This window comes from Rutidosis leptorrhynchoides, chromosome 3, assembly GCF_046630445.1.
Source record: "Rutidosis leptorrhynchoides isolate AG116_Rl617_1_P2 chromosome 3, CSIRO_AGI_Rlap_v1, whole genome shotgun sequence".
Classification (NCBI taxonomy): Eukaryota; Viridiplantae; Streptophyta; class Magnoliopsida; order Asterales; family Asteraceae; genus Rutidosis; species Rutidosis leptorrhynchoides.
In genome coordinates this window covers 174,851,178-174,857,250 of record NC_092335.1, presented here as the reverse complement: position 1 = coordinate 174,857,250, position 6,073 = coordinate 174,851,178, and the positions used below count along the sequence as shown (strand labels likewise).

General features: G+C 32.8%; 1 long non-coding RNA gene across 1 annotated transcript; it reads left to right on the top strand.

The window, feature by feature from the left end:
* Positions 1 to 4,461: 4,461 nt before the first annotated feature.
* LOC139897027 (uncharacterized) lies at positions 4,462 to 5,429 on the top strand. Its single transcript, XR_011776420.1, has 3 exons — positions 4,462 to 4,734; positions 4,833 to 4,961; positions 5,044 to 5,429. It is a non-coding gene; the product is annotated as an uncharacterized lncRNA (long non-coding RNA).
* The last annotated feature ends 644 nt before the right edge of the window (positions 5,430 to 6,073 follow it).

Here is a 6,073-nt window from a genome sequence, read left to right as displayed (position 1 = left end):
TGTACATTACGTTTTGCGACTCGTACCTTTGTCAAAATATAGTCTTAAATTATTCCTAAACTATACCACTCAAATTATATCTTAAACTTTCGAGTATTTTGGTCATTTACTTCTATAAATCATCGTCTCGTTATTTGTTATTATATATATAATAACATATTGTTTTATGACCAAGTTAATATTATATTTAAATATATATATTCAATATTTAATAAACACGTTTTTAAAATACATAACACAGGTTATTCATATATCTAATTCCAACAGTTAATATTCCTTATTATTGTATGTGTCCAAGTTACGTTATTTAAACAAACACTTTATCATTTGTTCCGAATACCGTTAAAAATGAATGATTTCTCAAATCAACGTGGACCTCTCAATAGAGACCCGTAATGATATCATAATCCTTAAGAGACTCAGTAAATGTCTTTTACTTGAATCGTTTGGCATAATCTTTTAACTCCGTAGTTAAATATATCAATCAGGTAATCAATCAAATAAGATTAATGCACAATATCATATACCCAACACTTAGTTACGTTTTCAAGTTATAGTATATGTATCTATTTACATATAATTATTCGTGCATCATCGTGAATAAACGAAAGGTAATTGAATAGTTCAAGAATTTTGAGATTCAGTTTAACAGACTTTGCTTATCGTATCGAAATCATATAAGATTAAGTTTAAATTTGGTCGAAAATTTTCGAGTCATCACATGCGGGGGGATGTTAGCCCATTAGACTTATTAATATTAGGTCCATTAATTGTAAAGGCTTAAGTCCATTATCTAGAAAAGTCTAATTGTTCCTATATATTCTAGTGCCATGTAACATGTTCAATCAATCAATAATATGAAAAGATCTGATCGCTATTAATCCTAACTGTTAGACGTCGTACATGTGAGTTCTAAAATACTCATTCTTTTCGAATAGTCTCTAAACAGCAAAAACCTTATTCAATTTTTTAGTGACGATATTATAAAAAGAGAAAAAAACTTTAGGAAGGAAGTAGAAGAGAGTTAGATGGCTTTAACAGCCAAACTTTCCAACAAAAATAAATCTACCCCTATGAAAAAAGCAAAAAACAATGAAAGTGACCGGATGGATCATAATTGTCTCATTTTTTCACCTATTGATCGTTAAAAACTATACCTATTGATCCAAGATAAACCCTCCACCGGACTTGGAACGTAATCTTATTAGTTTAGGTTTATTTTACAAAGCGAAATTTACATAAAAAGGTACCATATTTTCCCTCTTTTCATATTCTAGGTAATCTATTTCATTCGGATATAAAAAAGTCTTTTTTCAAAAGTTAATCAAAAAGAGTGATGTCGTTAACTTTCGTTAACTTTCTTAGTTAGGGGTCAACTTCGCATAACATGTCAAGTCATTTGAACGAGTCACGTGCCCAGCACATGTTCACTTAACGGTATCTAACAGAGTTAGTGTACTTAACGATCATTTAACGAAATATCCACAACACCATGATACCAGAGGTTTCAAAATCGATTTCTCTCTGGGATCTCTATTCTTAATTCGCCAATTTTCTCTTCAATTCGGTTTTTAATTCATGACTTACATACGGACTTTGTGATTCTACTGAATATCCAAACGCACAAAACCTAATTTTTCAGGTATAACATATATTCTGTCCTCAATTCAAGTTTTGAGTTATTGATCCTCTTATGCTATTTTCAAAACCTAATTGTTGAAATTGGTAGTATTAATACTATATATGCTTATTGCATTGCTAGTAACCTTATGACTCATTAATACTATCTACTATCTATATGCGCATATTTTTTTTTTTTTTTTTTTTTTTTTTTTAAGGCAAACACACACTCATACACGAATTTAAACACAATATATACATGCATGCCCACCCCGAGACTCGAACCCCCAACGTATAAATTCTTATAAATATGATGTGTTTATGGATTTTTTGAAGTAGGGATTTGAACCTAGTCATGTTTAAGTGATAGACGATGAAATGAGAATATATGTATATATGCAATATAGATATAGTATACGCATCTAATATCCACCTGGTCCTCACCATGATTGCTCGCTATTCAGATTTTTCTTATTCATGTGAAATTTAAACATCTGTCTTTAATGAAGACTGAAAGCCGTCAATGTTCAAGCTTCTCATGCATCATCTTCACCATTTGAACACTTTTTTCAACTCTATATATAGTTGTAGATATGACATGTTTATTCATCAAACACAACATTTGAAAATTAAGGGATACAAAAGAAGGGAAACGTCAAGTGTCACTCAGAGATCCTCCGAACACTTCATTGGGATATAATTTGTTTCTTTTTTTTGTCCAACTGAAGTGTTTGGGGGAACTCCAAGTGCCACTTGGCACCATTTTAAACTAGAAATTTTGTTCGTGGGCTATAAAGTAAGTGATTTTCTATGCACATTATTATAAGAAAGTAATGAATTCAAGTATTTTGAACTCTTGAAGTAATCTTTGAATGGTGATTCTACATGTATATTAGTAGATTGTATGAATATGCTATTAAGCTGACAGATTGATAGTGCAGATAAATATTGAAGTGTAAACAAAATATGAATAAGCAAAATTAGAATAGGTAATGAATCCTCCATTTTATTATATTAATGATTGATTCTAGGTTAAAAAACCTAATCTTGTCAGTTTACTTCCAATTATATTGTTTATATATTTCTTTTGTATTGTTTGCTTTGCTAAATCATCTAACTCTGATCCTTTTCTTTATGTAACAGAATCATGGGCAAATGATAAAGCCATTACATAAGATAAGTTTTATGATATATTGATTGTAGTCATCAATCATATAATATCAAATAGATTTATATTACAATAGTAATTGTACTAAAACTATAAGTTGTGTTCTTATTTATGTACCGAAAGTATTGCTATGCACGTCTATTTAAACTCTAGTTCGTTTTTCAGCCCTTGCAGATAATTGTGTTTGCAGAGGATTCTTCATGGCGACAATAAACTAAGTCTTCATATAGAGATCAACCGAGTAACCATTTGGAACGCCCCAAGTGAAGCAGAGCCAAATTGAGTTTTCTTTGATTTGGAAACAAAATATTCCAAGTTGAGTGGAGCCAAATTGAGGCCCTCGTCAACAGAAGAGAAGAAAACTGACCTACTACTACACAAAAATGGCCATACTCGCTTAGTTCGATATTGTAGAATATCCCAACGTCCAAATACCTCTTTAATATTCTGTATTCGCTCCATGAAAAACTGTTGGTCAGGAATCACGACATGAATGAAGACGACACCGTGGACATGAAGCAAAGTATTTATCATCTGAAGTGTGTTTAGGTCGATCATTAATGTTGGGGGAAGAAATCCAATTCTCCCTTTAGGTTTGGCGACATTGAGATCAAGCATGATAATATCAGAAGGAGATACACCATAACAATTTTTACGAATCATATCAAATTTTTCCATGCGTTTTGAAAACCATTTCACAAAACTCTTGTATGACATCCAGTGGCTTTGCATTAAGTAAATATATTGATTTCGGATACTAATATATGAGCGAGCACACTAAAGAAAACTGATTTTTAAATGTTATTTGTTCGTTCATATTTTAGCATCCCGAATTCAGTTTTTTTTTTTTTTTTTCTTGATGCAAACCCACTGGAGGTCGTACAAGAGTTTTGTGAAGGGGTTTGATACGCTTGGAAAAATTTGATATGATTTGTAGAAATTGTTAGTGTACATATATATATATATATATATATGATATATTATCGATGCTTAATCGCAATGTCGTTGGACCTAAAGGGATATTTGCTTTCCAACATTGATAATCGATATAAACATACTTCACAAGATAACTACTTCACGTCACGATCATGGTGTCGTCATCATTCATGTCGTGATTCTTGACCAACAGTTTTTTACATGGAGCTAATATAGAACATTAAACAGGTATTTGTATTTGGTAGAGTCTACTACATTGACATAAGTAAGCATGGTCATTTTGTGCTAGGAGCATGTGATGGTCAGTTTTCTTCAAATTGGCAATAAAATATTCCAAGTGAAGCAGAGTCAAATTGAGGCGGCACCAAAAGGCGTCATCTCTATTCCCCTACTTTATATCAACAAAACCATCATTCACCAAAAACCTTTCTACTTGAACTTCATTGGATCTTCCCCAATGTTGTAAAAAACGGCCGAGATGGACGTCACAACTGATTTACTTGTGTATCGTCGCAACGGATCTAAAAACGGGTAAAAAGCCAGTCAACAACGGTAAAAAAAATGGTCAAAAGCCTAAAAAAAGAGTCGAGACGGGGCCGATAGGGATTTTAATCAACATTGACTTTTAATATATATATATATATATATATATATATATATATATATATATATATATATATATATATATATATATATATATATATATATATATATATATATATAATTCAAACATAGATATTTACCTTTAATTTTACATATTTATGTTAGAAATATATATATAATAAGTCAACGTTGGTCAACATCCGTCTCGACCTCGTTTTGACCGTTGCGACATTCCAAGGTCCCGAACGTCTCGACCCCATCTCACGTTTTGTACAACCTTGATCATCTTACAACGTTGCATCCAAACCCATCTTAGTAACCTTAAATTAACGACTACACCTTTTGGAATTACGTACCCTTGCACCTCTATCTCTTTCATGACCTTATGTGGCAGCACGAGATGAGCGGTGGGTGTCTCCTCAACCCTTCAAAAATCACCGCTTTCTTGTACGACATTTTCTTTAGTTCATCTTCGTATAACTGATTCTAGCTCCGCCCTGTTTAGATGCTCTGAAGGTGGCATTCCAACAACCGAAGCAATTTCATCATAGTGTTTGTTCTAAAGCTGTAAGCCTGTAACAGTGGTGTTATTTCCAGCACCTATGGACTCACTACACATAGTTACCATATCTTTGTGAGTCAACTTTCCATTATTTTCATACATACCGTCTTCTTTAAGAACATTTAGTGTCATTAATGTGTCAAGGTTCGTGCAGCTTATAAACGAGCATTATTAAGTTATTTCCCAAACCGAGCATCAGGATTTGATATGCGCCAAAAAGTTGACGTCGAGAACAAGTTCAAGCTTATAGCACGCATGAAGGATAAAGTTTGTAACTCCCCACGCCAAAAGTAGTAGATATGCCCAATAAACTGAAAAGACATTGTGATTTGGTGTTCTAATCAAGTAGTAATTATCTCCATCTAATTGCACCTATGTAAATTTTGAGAAGCAGTATAAAATGGAGTAGGGATATTGTTTTTCATTACTTTGTTGGAGTTTTTGAGGTGTTACTGGTGTATTCTAATTCTGCATTGTTAGTTATGTACACTCCATCTATGTATATTAAACCATATTGTAAGTAACTAGAGGGGGATGAATAGTTACTTAGTCGATTTTTTTAAAAATTTTCTTTACGTTTTCTTGAACTTGAACTTGATATAGTGTGACTTAAAATGTTTGTTCTTAAATGATACTTAACAAGATATATGTATGTTAGTATATAATCAAAAAGATAAGGGAAGAGAGAACAAACACAACGACTTATAGTGGTTCGGGAAGATGTTAACTAATCTTCCTTAATCCACTCCTCAATTCTACGAATTGAGATTTTTCTTCACTATGATACTCCAAACTCGGTGGAGTGTCCGGATACAACACTAGTACTTCGATAAGCCGCAACTTGTGAGCCCTTACGTCCCTTTGAAGACTTCACAAACACCTATAGCTCTTACCACAAGCTCTTAATGCACTATCCTAGTGAAAAACATAACTACCTTCTAGATCCCTTTAAGAAGATAGTTTACAAGTAAACTTACAACTTAAGCTTACAGGTACTCTTGCTAGAATCACTCTAAAAGATTACAATTTAATTATAAGAATGATATCAGTAAGTATGTGAAAAATATGAGTGCAAGAGGTGAGTCTTCAAATGCTTCAAGGCTTAGCTTTTATAGGAAAGAGAAATCTTCCTGGAAGCTACACGGCTCGCTGCACGGTCGACCGTGGTTCGACCGTGTACCTCT